Source organism: Anolis sagrei, chromosome 5 (genome assembly GCF_037176765.1).
Source record: "Anolis sagrei isolate rAnoSag1 chromosome 5, rAnoSag1.mat, whole genome shotgun sequence".
NCBI lineage: Eukaryota > Metazoa > Chordata > Lepidosauria > Squamata > Dactyloidae > Anolis > Anolis sagrei.
This window is the reverse complement of record NC_090025.1, coordinates 64,374,444-64,390,715: the sequence shown is the minus strand read 5'-3', so window position 1 is coordinate 64,390,715 and position 16,272 is coordinate 64,374,444. Positions and strand designations below refer to the sequence as shown.

At 37.8% G+C, this 16,272-nt stretch overlaps 1 protein-coding gene across 1 annotated transcript in view; it reads right to left on the bottom strand.

Moving 5' to 3' along the window:
• TENM3 (teneurin transmembrane protein 3) overlaps window positions 1-16,272 on the bottom strand; it is a 1,604,633-nt gene that overhangs the window by 1,050,099 nt on the left and 538,262 nt on the right. Inside the window, exon 3 of the mRNA XM_060778662.2 lies at window positions 9,761-9,925. The gene's annotated coding sequence lies outside the window, so the exon portion shown is untranslated. The remainder of the gene's footprint in view (window positions 1-9,760; window positions 9,926-16,272) is intronic.

Genomic DNA, 16,272 nt, shown 5'->3' with positions numbered 1-16,272 from the left:
GAATCTTTGTGGGGCAGGTTGAAAACATTCTCATAATCAAAGGTCAAACAAATAAGTGAAGAGCTAATCACACAGCAGCATATTGACACGGAAGACCCACTGTGAAATGGAATGGCCAGCATTCAAATGATGCTGCTCTTACTTTGCAATGATGGATCACAAGGCAAAAAGAAGAAAAAGAGTCAGCAGCCTAGATATGAGGAAATGCTTTGGGATACACACTGCCAGCTGAAGGATAGCTGCGGCTTTTGAGTTTCTGTGTGTAATGACAAGGAGGACCTCCTGCTGTATGTCATTTTCCAGCAATTCTATAGTCATTTTAACAGGGCAGTACATTCATTGGTTTCACGTGAAACTCATAACAAAGAGAAATTCTAGGTAGTAATGTTGAAATAATGTAATAGTGTATGAGTAACATGAAGTAAATACATGTAGTCCTACAGTCAGTGAATTATATTACTGGGAAGAAATATCTAAGTCCTATAATTAGGTTGGCTAACAGTCTTTACTATAAAATTCTCACTGTTTTGGAGAGGAGCATTAAGTGCTTTCACGGTGTGCAATAAGAAAATTAGATTTTCTCAGGGAAACAGTCAGGATGAACAAGAGTACAGCAGTAGGACTTATTTTTTTGTAATGATGAAATCTCTTTCTGAGATTGGAAACTTTCAACCTGTGAGATACTATCAGTTATATTTCAAACATTTAAAAAACTAAGCTGAAATTGTTGATAGAAAAGTTCAGAACAGCAAGGTTCTTTAAAGTGTACACAGCCACGGGATAGAATCCCATTTTCAATAACTAGGATCACAACATTACTTGAAAACTTGCCATGCGTGTCACGCCTTTTCCTAAGCTTTACTAAGGACTTGGATAAGAACAGTCAATCATTCGATTATATCAGACAGCCTATCCTCCTTCCTTTCCAAATAGTTGGAAGGTTTCAAAAAGTCATCTTTTAAGTATGCTGTGACAGGTCCCCTGAAATATCCTATACCCAAAAGGACTTCTGAAGTAATCCAATATTCCCTTTATATATCCTTATTTTACTGAGGAACTGAGAACATTACCTCTTGACTCCTGCTGTCACTGGATGCCTGCTTAACATTAGGAAACATCAATTGGGCAAACTGCTGGCAAATAGTGGGGATTATATTGCTGGGTTAGAGGTTTCACAGGATTTTTGAAGAGAGTTCACACAGATTTCCCAAGAGCCCTGGTGCATCAGTGGCTTTACATGTCTCCTATCAAAAACCTTGGCCAAACTTTTTGCTGTCACCTGACACTGTGATAGAAAAAAGACCAAGACCTGCCCATGCTGAAAATTCTTGACAAAGGCTATAAAAGATGCAAAAAAAGCCAGACAGCTACATTTTAATAAAGACAAAAATGTGAAACCAAGAGCAGCAATAACAGAGAGAACTACATGATGAAATCCCCATGCCAAATACTTTCCACTAGGTTTCTTTGTTAATCCTGAGAGACTTATTATCTTACCCTCGCCCTATCTACAAACAGGGAAAGGTAGAGCATTGATTTCCCAAATGGCATGGTTTGGACAATCCCCATTTCTTAATTGTAGAGGCTTGATCATTTTGGATTTTAAAATAACAATAATAATAACATTAAATCTTTGGAATCAGAAGCATGTGACACTTTTTATATAGCTTTTTATACCCATGTGGTATTATGGCTACATACTATAGAACTACATAATACTGTTAATATTACACAGATTCAGAGCTAATGCCATTAGAGTACCAAAGGAACAATTAACGAATGTGAATGTGTATTAAGATTAATATCCCAAACCCTGACAAACCTCCACTGGCCCATTACCATGATAATAGGTCCACATTTTCTTTATACGTCTCTGAACTAGTAGATGGTATGCTTCTCACACACATAGCCCCCAATCTTAATGCAACTATTCTCACTGGTTTATATTGCATTTGCAAATTGCTTTAAAAAGAAGTTAATAACATACACAAATACTTTTATATGGCATCAATGGGATGATCAAAGGGCACAAGTTTTATTCTCTCCCCCTCCCCCCCCCCCCACACACACTGGCTTCCTTGAGAGCTCTCAAACAAATGAGGAACAGAATGAACAGATAAAACCAAGGAGATGAGGATGAAGAACTTTTGTACTCCCTAGCCTTTTCCTATTGTGTCTGGAGCTTCTAAAGATGGTAACAAACCACCGTATGATCATATATTGAAGACCCCTCATGGTATCCAGGACAGTTGAGTTGCCACAGGTGGTCAAAAGACACAGTTGCAAAGCTTGTTTCTAAAATGTATAGTTTCTGTTCATGTTATGGCTCATAAGTAATATTGTAAATCTTTTATAGTCAACTAAAAAAACCTTACGTATCAGTTTTGTTGTAAAGATATACTTTACAAGCTACTGAATAGTGGTAACCTCCTGTCCTTTTGTCATATCCAGTCCTTTAGATGATGCTGCAAAAAAGCAATTTTCTGCCTTAAAAGCACTCTATTTTTTTTTCAAAAAAAGTTTGTCTCCTGGTAATTTACCGGTCTACTAGAGCTGCACAACTATATACAGATGAGAAAGACCAAAATAGGGCAATTTATTTGATTCCTTTCTTTCAAAACATTTAGCAAGGATTACATATCTAACAGTGAAAAGCCCAATAGAAATGTTCAGGTATGACCTGGTGTCATGCAAAAAAAACCCAGCATCTGACAGAGTCCTCAAATATCTCAGATGTGCATTTTGTTTAATGTGATTTCAATAATAAATACAATTAATTCTTACTTGAAAGGAAGAGCACTTAGAACCAGACAACAAAAGAGAGCATTATGCCATTTTTAGAAAAAGAAGTATACATGAATGTTAAGCTGTTCACTAGACAGACTGAGAATGGGAAATTGATTTCGAAATGCTTAGCTTTAAAATGTGAAATTTAAGATATGTTATAAACTGTCATCTTTGCAGACTTAGTAAACTGTCATCTTTGCAGACCTAGTAGTCTGCCTTCTGTTTTGCTCCATTCTTAAATATAATAAAAGAAGGAGACTCTGTTTGCTCTCAAAAGTTCTGCACTAAGGGCATCTTCCTACTTTCCTAGAAAGGTCTTTCTGCATAAACTGGTCGAAGTTTACATCTGGAACTGAAGGGATTCAAGTGAGCCTTCACTTTTAATTCCTATTCAGATCTGTTTACTAAAGAAAGCTCAATGCTTTTAATCTGTTATATATGGTGGATTCTAATATATTTCCCCTCTACATAGTTACACACAAATAGCCAAATGGATCTAATCTGTCTGTGTAGTGGATTTCAGCCTTTGGGGAAATGTGTCCATAAAGATTTGTCTGTAGAAGCCTTCTTTCACATGGTGGGAAAACCCCCTACTACTCAGTCTTGTGATGTGTTATGCCTGAGTTAGACCCAGAACTGAAACACTAGTGAGTCATGGCTCCATCTTTTTTAGCCTTTTTATTGGAAAAAATGGCAATGTCTAAACATTAAATTGTCTCACGACTCTGGATGATTTCCAGAGTCATGAGTATTTTGAGATGGAGAACTGAGATAGATGGAAGGCATACTGCTTGGAGTTCTATTATTCCTCCTTGTATTACTTGTACCACTTGTATTACTTGGAAATGACTCTATCAAATTCTATCTATCTATCTATTGCAGGAGTGGGGAAAGTACAGACTGTAGGCTCTACATGATTCTACAGTCCCCTTTTGTTGTTCTCGATGCATCCTTGTCCTTGTAAAAGCATAACATAATTTGATGTTTAATATGCTTTTCCTTAATCCCTCCTTACTATCCAACATTTTTGCTTATCCAACGTTCTGCCGGCCCGTTTATGTTGGATAAGTGAGACTCTACTGTAATTTCTCATCTCAACATTAATCAAAATGCACCCAAACTATGCATATCCACATTAGTCTGGCTTACATTCACACTATGCCAAGTCATTTTTGTAGTTAATTGGTAGCTGAAAATATTGGCTGAAAACAATTTCTGGTAAATTGGAAAAATAGTTAGTCAGGCAGCAGGGAGGGGAATTGTCTTTGCCTTATGCAGTTGCTTACTATAGCGCAGGGGTTCTAAAACTTTTAAAGTCACAGAGCCAAAATTTTGTGTAACCTTGATCAGAATTGTGCAAGAAAATATATACTTTTATTTTTGGAGATTTAAAAACTTTGCAGACAGATGTAGAAATGGGACAGAATGGCATTAATAGCAGATAGACTGGGAATGTCTGAGAAAATGACAAGTGACAGAACGAAAACTGGTGGGCTTAGTGAAAAGTGCTTGATGGATGTTCAAACATAATGACATTATTCTGTCCTCTTATTCCTATTGTTCAGTATTTGTGATTATTCAATAATCAACCACAGCTATATATTGAGAGAATTTTCCTTTCAGTCACAGGGAAATACATCTGAAGAACTAGAATACCTTAAAACTCTAGTCTGGCAAAGTCTTTTACAAAATCTCAACACACAGCAGACACTTTTATAGGAAAGAGGATTGCTCATGATGCTAGAAGCTAATGCAAGTGTGTACAATCAATCAATATTTGTACCAAGCAGCATGGAAGTGTCCTCATTAAGCCTCTATGTGTAGTTCAGAGACAAAGACTTCAAAGTGGCAAACATGTCTTTAAAGCTTTTTATATATAACTTTCAGAGAAAACTTCTGAAAGAGAGTTTGGTAGTAGTGCCTTCTTTAAAAAAAAACAACAACACCCTGACACACTGCGGGTTAAGCCCCTCCACCTTGCCTTACTGTCTTGTTCCAATACAAAATAGGAAAGGAAAATAACACTGACACAACACAATAACTCTTGATAGTAAATGAGGCATCACTAGTCAAAACAGTCATTTGTGGTTGAATATTGTTTAATATAACCCACTCTCTTCAAAAATAATCTAATTCCAAGAACAAATGACTAAAATACTGTATTGAGAAAAATAATAGTCAAGCAATATCAATTTTTAGAAAACCAGTTACAGCAGCTAACCCCACTTAACATGGCATATTCCAATGAATCCTAGTGTATTCCTATTTTTAATCTTAAAAAGAGCTAAGGCTTGACTGTTGTGTCTGGCACAACAGTTCCAGACACTGAGCAACTATCATCACACTCAAGAAGCTATTCATGGTTGAGAAATGTGGTGTAAATCTCTTTACACATTCTTTTATTACTCCCAGTGCTCTGTGGTTATTCCAACAAAAAGAAAGAAAGATGCTTCTGAGCCTGTGGGATGTCTGCTGTAGTTTCAACACTCACTGAGGTACATTAAAGAATTACAGAATAAACCTTCTGGTGAAGAAATGGAGCTGTGATCAACATCTACACTTCCATATAATCCAGATTATGAAGGCAGATGATCCCCATTATCTGCTTTGAACTAGATTATACAGGGTGAGGCAGCATAACTTCCCTTTTTAAAATGTGCGGCATTCAGTCGGTTGAAGACATAGCGGAGCGCTAGTGGTCTCGTTCGAGATGTGGGAGTATAAAGTTTTGTCCTGACACAGTTCAGTCGCCATCATGCGTTGGAACAGTGAGGAGTGTGCTTTTGCCGTTGAGGCCTACTTTTCAAGTGGATTTGGAGTGGCCGGCCCGCTCTCCAGATTTGGCCCCTTGTGCTTTTTTTCTATGGGTTTTTTTGAAATCCCATTGTGGGGGCAGTGTGTGTGTGTATGTCTGTGTGTGTGTGTGATATATATCCCTCTTTTGGTACAAAAGTCAACAGAAAAGTATATATTGATTTTTCCCTTTTGGTCCTGTTTGAACTGCCTGTATACATCACATCTGCAGACCAGCACAAGGTCACAGGAGATATGACCTGAACACGTTGACTTTCCAGATGATTAAGATGTTTTCCTATGTATTAATAATTAATTAATGTCAACAAGTTATATAAGCAATTGTATATAAATATGTGCTCTGTTTAAATCAAGGTGTGTGGAAACCCCTTGATTCAGCTGCGGGCTGAGGTTTCCCACGTGGTCGAGACTCAAATTGGCAAGACCTTTAGGGTTCAATCCTAGCATGCAATTAGGAATAAACTTCCAAGAGATGTGATTGTGTTGTTTACAAGCAAGAAAGTATGAGACCAAGTTTTGAAAGCCCATGCCAAAGATCTAATTGAAATAAGAGAAAGAACATCTGGGAGGGCAGGAGGAGATGGCAACCTCAATAGATCCTGAATAAAGAAGATGTTCAACTACAGAGGCAGGTCACTCCATGTGATGAAGAAGAATTGAATGCTCATTTACTATTTCAAGAACCAGGATCCTGAGGTTACTTTCTTTAAATATAAATGGACTCAACTTGCCAAATAAGAGAAACAGAGTTTTTCATCCCCTTTCATTATCTGTGAGCATTGCAACACACCAAAATACCTGGGAGTCACTTTGGACCGTGCTCTGACCTACAAGAAGCACTGCCTGAACATTAAGCAAAAAGTGGGCGCTAGAAACAACATCATACGAAAGCTGACTGGCACAACCTGGGGATCACAACCAGGCACAGTGAAGACATGCCCTTGCGCTATGCTACTCTGCTGCTGAGTACACATGCCCAGTGTGGAACACATCTCACCACACTAAAACAGTAGATGTGGCTCTTAATGACACATGCCGCATTATCACAGGGTGTCTGCGCCCCACACCACTGGAGAAATTACACTGCTTAGCCAGTATTGCACCACCTGACATCTGCCGGGAAGTAGCAGCCAATAGTGAAAGGACCAAGTCAGAGACATCTCCAGCTCATCCCCTGTTTGGGTATCAGCCAGCACGTCAATGATTTAAATCAAGACATAGTTTTCTTAGATCTACAGAGACACTTGCTGGAACACCTCAGCAAGCGAGAGTCCAAAAGCGGCAGGCCCAAACCCAGCACCTCAATCCATGGGTGATACCAGATGAGAGACTACCCCCTAGGCACACAGAAGACTGGGCGACTTGGAAGGCGCTGAACAGACTGCGCTCTGGCACCACGAGATGCAGAGCCAATCTTAAGAAATGGGGCTACAAAGTGGAATCCACGACATGCGAGTGCGGAGAAGAACAAACCACTGACCACCTGCTGCAATGCACCCTGAGCCCTGCCACATGCACAATGGAGGACCTTCTTGCGGCAACACCAGAGGCACTCCAAGCGGCCAGATACTGGTCAAAGGACATTTAACCAACGACCAAGTTTGCAAAATCTGTGGGGTTTTTTAAATCTCTGTGTTTGTTTTGTTCTGTTAGAAATGTAATACAATGGTATGGTTGCTGATGACACGATAAATAAATATTATCCATGATTACCAGAAACAAAAAGATATTCCCACTCAAAATTTATGGATTACAAAAATGATGGCTCTGGCAGATATGGACAAATTGATCAGGTTTATACACTTGCCAGAATCTCCTCAACTTGAAGAAGAAATCTAATACTGCAATGATGGACAAATTGACTAAACTTATACAATCACCATATTTGTCTAAATTTAAAGAAGAACAGTAGCCTATTATTGAGTAATTAAAAGAAGAAAAGAAAATGAAAATATTGGGCACCAAGGGAAAATCAGTAGTACAGGGATGTAGGAATAACAAGAAAAGAAAGGGGAAAAAAATAGAGAAGACAGTGACAAGAATAACAGGATGCTCACTTATATCCAAGGGATTCTGTAAAGTTAATCTAGCAGAGATAAGAAGCTTGTACAACAAAAAATAGATTTTTTTATTATGAAGGTTAAAAAAGAAATGTTCTTTTTTGTAGAATCATAGAATTCTTGAGTTTGTAGAAACCTTGTGTGCCATCCAGCCCAACCCCCTGCCAAAAAGCAGGAAAACTACATTCAAAGCACCCCAGACAGATACCATCCAGCCTCTGTTTAAAAGCCCCCAAAGAAAGAGCCTCCGCCACACTCCAGGACAGAGAGTTCCACTGCTGAACAGTTCTCACGGTCACAAAGTTCTTCCTTATTTCTCTTTTCTCTTTTAATATCATAGAAACCTTTTTAGCATTAAACAGCAATGGACAAAATGAAAGATGTTAAAAATGCCCCCTTTCTATATGCACTATTTTACCCCTCCCCATTCCTCATATATTTGCAACAAAATGATATGGGGATAAAGAATAATAGAATCCTAGAGTTGGGACAACAAGAACCATTTAATTCAACCCACCAGCATGCACAGATACACAACTGAAGGTCTTTGAAAGAAAGAAGAAACCTGCAAGTTATACTTGGAAACCAAAACACAGAAGGGACTAAGACTGAAACAAAACTGAATGAGAGTAATATAGGGATATTTCCTTTCCAAATATGGACAGTGGGAAAGATCTTTATGTGGTCTTATTAAGACACATCCATGTCTTGATTTCTGTATTCAGAGAAAGTCCACTTATTTTGACCAGATGTAACGACTACAGATAAAGTGTTCAAAGTTCTGATTGCCAAAGAGATGGATTTCTAAAATTGTAAACTATTTAAAGCATTCTACTTGGCAAGAATAGGGGTAAAATACTGAGCCAGTCTTTGTGTAATTAAAATAAATTATACTTTATAATTTTAATAACATTTAAGTCCACCTGAGAACCAGTTTAAAAGTATATCTAGATTATTTTATGCAGCGGGTCATATGAATTCTTCATCTAATATAATGTTTGAAGGATGAATAATAGATAATGGGATTTTGCCTGAAAAGGGACTATTGAGAGAGATAAAACAATTTCACTGTAGGTGAGATCTATAAGCAGAAGTGCCCTGTTAGATATAGGAAATTACACATCCAACTTGGAGATAAATTAGACAAATTCAAGTGCTCTAGTTCAGAATTCCCCAGGTACATCAAGGACTAGACCTCTCAGCATCATACCAATTTGACCATTGCATTTCCTTGTGTATACAGATATGGAGGCACTTTGTGTGTCTACAAAAAAGGCTACACAAGCTATGTTATTTCTCCTCTTTCTTTAGAAAAAAAGGACTTACTCATCTTTCAGACTACAATTCCAGGGTGACAAATGAATTACTCTTATTTCAAATTCCATAGTGTTGACTATTTTTGAAATTTTTACCAGGCATCTAAGTTGACAAGTGACTTGAAGGCACACACATGCAATACTGATAATCATGAATTGTGTTATGGCTTGATATCAGGCAATGATTATTAGAACACATGTCTTTTTCTTATTTTTAGAGGACACCAGATGGCTGGCATCCACTACTCCCAGAGCTCTGATATGAACATGACACCCAAAGGACTGATTCATTTTGTTCTCCACGCTGTAGCTGTAGGATAGTCACAAATGTAAAATCCCCCAAAATAAACAAATAAAAGAATTCTGTGAGGCTGGGTTAAGATCATGAATCTGTCTGTCGGTTATGTTTCCCATATAAACCATTTGTCAGAAACACACTGAGAAATATTTGGGGAAATACATAAATGTGTTAATGTGTCTCTGAGAAGCAGAGGTTTCCCCTAAATCTGGAGCACTGCAACCATTTTATCTTGCAGTGTGTAATAAGAGCCTTAGCATGTGCTTTTAAGTTAAAAATAGAAATGTAGGTTAATATATGGAATGGTGACTAATACGAAGAAGAGAGAGGGAAGCCTTGCATGTAGGTTTTCTGCAGATATACCCCTAATGTTTACTCCACTTGAAAATGCAGTTTTAAGCAGCATGGTAGTACCCTCAGGCCACTACAGTTTCAAAAACAAGTTCTTTTTCAACGGGAAGCTCTTTCCCCTTGTGGTCACTCACCAATATTTACAAGGCAAGGTCACTTTGAATGCCAGTGGCAGTTGAAAGAGCAAGAAGAAGAGCGACACTTTTTGTCTTCACTGAGCTGGAGGATTCTGCCAATGTGATAGCCGACAATGACATTACACCAGGGAAAGGTTGTCGCAGTCCCGCACTCCGGCTCTGCTGTGGAGACCAAACAAAACAAAAACAAGGTGGTTTCTTTTCTGAAGTGGTAACACAAAAAAATCAAAACATTTTATCTTTGGAATATAAATGAAGCTTTAATCTTAGCAATGTGGGAAGGCTGGTATCTAAAAGTTCCCTTTAAAACTGGGATTTTAAACAGACATCCCCCAAGAAATTGAATATCCTTCTGTAAAATTAATTAATTACTTGGAATGCATGCTGGAAGGAAATGGCCATAAACATCTTACACACCCAGCAGGTGGTAGAGACATGACAGACACAACGATTTTATTAAAATTACTGAAAGACACATTTGCACATTTTGGGGGACGAAGGATGGGTAGCAGTATCTATAAGTACATGAAACCAATGAAGATATATAGCATGGCAAAAGATTAATTAGTTCTTTTATTTATTTGCATTTTATATCATCTATGTGAATTATTACCTATATGCCTGATATGTCCTAAAAGAAAAAAAAACTGTGATGAATAAATAAACAGCTCTAGAAATCTTCAATAGGGTGCTTTACCTTGCAGGGAATATTATCATTGGCTTTTGATACAATTTCTGCTGCAGGGAAAGACTTTCAAAGCTCGGAATGCTGAAGTATTGCCAGGCGCTCAAAGACCCCCTGCTGTGCGCGTCAAACTAAGAAATCTCTCTGAACTTGTCGAATTAAAAGTCATCTCTCTCTCTCTGCAACCCCTGCATGAGCTGGGAAGCTCTGTCCTCATTTTTTCCCCTCCCAGTGCCTCCATGATAAACAAATGGAGCCTGGAGCATCTTTATTCTTTACAGGCACATAATTAAAATTCTTCTAAAAATGTAATTGAATGCAATAAATTTCAAAAAGAGGTTCTAGTTAACAATGGTGCTGAAATCGCTTCAGTAGGCCACACTGGTTTACCATTCAATTGTTTTGCAAAGGTAAATGAAAGCAACTTAAGACTCTAAAAAGTGTCCTCCCACATTTTGATTGCACATCAAGAGCATGCTCCTAACTTACACATCTCAGCAGGATTTATGCTTTCTAGAATGTCATATACTTAATTACAGAAATCGTAAAAGTGAAGAAAACTGTTAAAATATGAACAAAGCTAGCTGAGATTTCCTAATTGCTGCATTTCGTCATTTATCATACCCCCCAAATGAAAGATGCTTTATTTATACTTTTGTATTCTTTTTAGTAACACTCCTTTAATTTACTGTTAACAGTGTGAATTCACTTAGTACCTTACTCCCACATCAGGTAATATTCACAATGTCACACTACTTAGTTTTAGCACTGAAGCATTATTAACAATTACCTGGGTAGTACATTTACAAATCACAACAAAGGGAAAATATTTTCTTTCCTTCTTCTTACCTAGCACATACACATCCCAGCTTCCAAATAATTAAATATTCAGGATGTTGTTTAAGTGCTATCAAGAGACAAAAGCTCAATAATATAACAAAATGCCTCCTTGTCTGGAATATTCAAAATATATGTTTTATTTTTTAGTCCTCTTCATCACTCTTTCTCACCCTGCCTGCAGATTTTACTTAGCATTACTACCAACAAATTGCTGCATATAATTTGGTATTTTTGAGCTTCCACTAGACAGGCTCTAGGTGGAAGATGCATTTATTACTAAAGCAATAACCAGTGTGTATTAAAGTATGAAAGTATTAAAACAGTAAGCCTGTTTTAATACTTTCAGGCTTGGCTCCCATTGGCTGATAGGAAAATAATCCCTGATGACTCAGTCACCCTATGAAAGGAGATGCTTAGAGTCATTCTGACATCAGTCCTCATCACAAAGTCTCCATAGCAACTTCCCTAAGAAGCACCAAAAACATTGGCAGTTGTTTTGATCTATATCAGATCTGCACACGACATGGCCTGAGAGCCAGATGTGGCCTGCAAAGGCCTTCACTGCAGCCCACAGGCTGAGAGAGCAAGGCTGAGGAGTTGCTGCTTGAAGGGCCAATGTTGGAGCTGTAGCCCAGCAGTTCAACAGTTATCTCAGGTGAGCTTGGAAGAAGAGCCTATGGAAGAAGCTACTACTCCTCAGCCTACAGAGCAAATACAAGCAAGCTCTTTTGAGCATGTAGAAGAAGGGTTAAGTGCTCTAGTTCATATGGATCTGCAAATGGAGAAGGCTCAACTTCGCAGGTACTCCAGGTTAGCAGAGAAACAAACTCTCAAAAAGCAACACCTAAAATGTCCATATGACTCAAGTTAATGTGTGAATATTTTTGTACTCACTTGGCTCTTTATAGTTGCTTAACTGGGTTGAGTCACTAGGTAAGAAGGAGCCATTTTTATTATCCCTTGCCAAAGTTTGTTTTGTTTTGTGTTGCTATATATGATAGGAGAATACACGTGAAATTTACTCATCACGATAATCCCCCTACAGTTTGCTTCCTTTTTTCCCATCCCATCCCATCACTTCCAACCATTGTAAGGTTTGTTAGGCTTAGAAGGAAAAATGAAGTCGGCTGGTAGAGAATATAATCACCCCCAATAATGAAAAAGCCATGTTTTCATTATTCTACTGACCTAAAGCAAAGTTAAGTACATGCATTGTTCTCTCAATTCATTAAGCATGCAGAAAATATGCAATAATATGGGACTCACCAACATCCATTTCAAATCTCTTTAGAGAAAGTAAGCAAACTAAACCCTAACTACATTATCTGCTGCTTCTACTTTGTATTCGCATGGCCCTGGCATTTACTGTGCGGGGTTACACCAATGAAAATCACTATTAAACCACTGTGAATTTTTTTTTGCCCTTAAGTCTTTTGTTTTTTTGGTCATTTTTGCAACCCCAAATATTCTGTTTTATGTTATATTGTATGTTATGTAACATTGTATCCAATTTACCAAAATGATGTTCTTGTGCAATAACATTTTGTTGTCACCCCAACCCCAAATGAATTTATTGTGCAAAAAAATAGTTATTGAAAAATGTGCAAACCCAACATAGGCTCATGAGCTTATCCAGCTGAAAAAAAAGACTTGATTTTTTTTATTCGCACAGGTAAGAACAAAATAGAAAAGTTTTTTTTTTATCCCTAGCCACAGACCTATTTGCATTAAATCAATGCAGACTGATTTCCTATTGTTAATCAATATTAAAAGAAAGGCTGGTACATAATACTATTTCATTAAACATTTAAGAATTATGCTTAATTTCAAAAAAAAAATACAATATGGGTTCCTCAAGATAAAGAATTTGTATATGGGAGAAAGGGAAGTATGACAGAAACCTACACATAATCTTTTCTTTATAAATATAGACATATGCATACTTGAATTGCCTCTCGTGTGTTAACAAAGCCACTTCTCTTTGATGAGAACAACTCTATTCCTCCATGCATGTAATCTTTCAATAGAAGTTAAAGATGGCATCAAATCAGTGAGACAGAGTGGAAAAAAGAAACAGAATATTAACAGTCTGATCCTGTGCATGTTTAGTTGGAATTAATTCCTTCTGAGCTCAATAGAGCTTATCCAAAATAAGTGCATAGGACAGCAGCCTTATGTGAGTAAAGGAAATTCAGAAACCAAAAAGTAAGGAGAGGAAAAAGAGGAATACTATGTTACATAGATGAAACCTAAATAAAAGAACATTTAAGCAAAAAAAGACAAGAGCACTTGTCAATATATTCCAGTCAAGGGAGCCAGCATAGAGTAGTGGCTTGAATTTTGGGCTACAACCATGAGAGGCCAGTGTTTGAATCCCTGCTCAGCCCTGCTCACCTATAAAACCCTACACATTTTGAGTCCAGCCTCCCCCATGAAGGCTCTGCCAGGGAGGCCCTCTTCTCGGTCCTACTGCCCTCTTAAGCATGGTTGATGGGGACGTGGGAGAGAGTCTTCTCGGTGGTGACCTCCCTGCTTAGGAACACTCTTCCCAGGGAAATTAGGCAAGACCCCACATTGCCATTTTCCAGAGGAAGCTGAAACATGGCTTTTAAGGCAGGCCTTTGAAAATGACTCGATATCAGCTAAACTAGAGGCCCAGACAAATTGGCACTTTATGTTACTGCAATTCAGCTGTGGCAGAGATATTTAACATGGTTATATTGCCCATTTTAATAGCAGCTATTGCTGCATTTTATTTAGTATTTTGTTTAGTTTGTGTTCTTGTCTTTAGTCAGTGTTGTTTTAGGTTATTTGTACTGCTATTGTTATGTATGTTGATGTACTTATGCCCATTTTATGTGTTCTAGCACTATTATGTGCTTTCTGTAAGCTGCCTCACGTCCCTTCTGGGAGATGGTGGTGGGATATAAATAAAGTTGTTGTTGCTGTTGTTATTATTATTATTATTTGAAACACAACAAGATGAGTCCATAGCAGACAAGATCACTCTGCTGGCTGTTGAATTGGATCACACAGCGGACACTTCCCAAGTGTCTAGGACTGTGGTGTATCGATGAATAATTTGTGCAGATCTCAGTAAGGTGGCTTTCTGCAGCTGGCAGATGGTAATTTTATCAGCGCTGATTGTGTTTAAGTGCAGGCCAAGGTTTTTAGGCACTGCACCCATTGTGCCGATCACCACTGGGACCACCTTTACTGGCTTGTGCCAGAGTCTTTGCAGTTCTATCTTGAAATCCTCATATCGTGTCAGCTTTTCCAGTTGTTTCTCTTTAATCCTGCTGTCACATGGGATTGCAACATCAACGATCCATACTTTGTTTTTTAACACAGTCGTGAGGTCAGGAGAATTATGCTCCAGAACTCTGTCTGTCTGAATTCAGCAGTCCCAAAGGAGTTTGACGTGTTCATTTTATGTAACTTTTTCTGGCTTGTGATCCCACCAGTTCTTTGTCACAGGCAGATGGTATTTGTGGCACATGTTCCAATGAATCATCTGAGCAACAGTGTTATGTCTCTGCTTGTAGTTTGTCTATTATTATTATTATTATTATTATTATTATTGTTATTATTGTTATTATTATTGTGGCCTTTTGGCAAGTCCAACACTCTGCTTCAGAAGAAGGCAATGGCAAATTTAATCTGAATAAATCTTGTCAAGAAAACCATATAAATGAATTAGTTTATGTATTTATTGTATTCAGATGCCACCTTTCTCATAAAGTGGGGCTCAAAAAATGACTTAAAATACATACTGTGGAACCTTTGTACCCTATGGGGTTTGGTTACAGGCAGTGCCATAGCCAGAAAAAATGGGGGGGGGGGGGGGAGAGGGTTGAAAAAAAAAAAACAATCATGAAGAGTAGCTCCATAACGCAAAATAATTTAAATAGTTTGGTTCAGTCTATATTTTATATAGAGTTAATTAAACTAATTTAATGTTTGCTTCTCATAGACTTAGCATGGGGATTTGGTTAACCAGTTAAAATCCATGAGTAAACCAGTTTTTTTAACCTGAAAAATGGGGTTACAGGATACAAAAAATTGGATGCTCATCTTATTGGCAGAGTAACATGGTGCCCATTATATAAACTGGAAAAATATTAAGGATTGCTTGAAGGGGGGGGGGGGTTCTAATTATTGCACCTGAGAGTAGGAACATAGCAAACATGGAATGTCAGCAGATTATACATAACATAAACAGTTTACAATGTAGGTTTATTTAGATGATTAGGTTTCTGTACACAGGTGAGAAATGGGCTTAAGAAAGATGTTAAAGAGATTAAATTAAGATGAAAGTACTGAACAAAGCAAAACAAGAAAATTCTGCATTAGTAATATTCAACAAACTAAACAATTTTGAACCTCAAAGGGAATATCAACTGGGTTGCTGTGAGTTTTCCGAGCTGTATGGCCATGTTTCAGAAGCATTTTCTCCTGACATTTCACTCACATCTATGGCAGGCATCCTCAGAGGCTGTGAGGTATGTTAGAAACTAGGCAAGTGAGGTTTATATATCTGCGTAATGTCAAGTTCTTTTCCAACTGATATATAACTTCTTTCTAGCCTAGGCTTAAAATGCAGCTTTTGGTTCAGAATGCTCAATATATTCCTATACTTCTTGTGAACAAAAAAAGTTCCATTGTCATTGCAAACCAGCCATCCTTAATTTTCCTGTCTACTTTTTCATCTGAAGTGTTCTGGAAAAGTTTTCAGCATCAGTGCTTCAATGGTTCCTTCCTTTTTGTTTCTGCTTGTAAATTGATAAAACTATGACATCCATGTTGTATCACCTTGCATCAATTTGCTGATCTCTTCAGTTTTATCTGAAATAGACAAAAAAATTCCTCTGGCAATCAACAAAATGCTCTTATGGATTGCTGTAGAAGACAACTACCTTTTCCTCAGTCGCACCAACTGGATTTCCATACTGTCAGAAGTGACAGCTTAGCTGAGCAGGCAAAA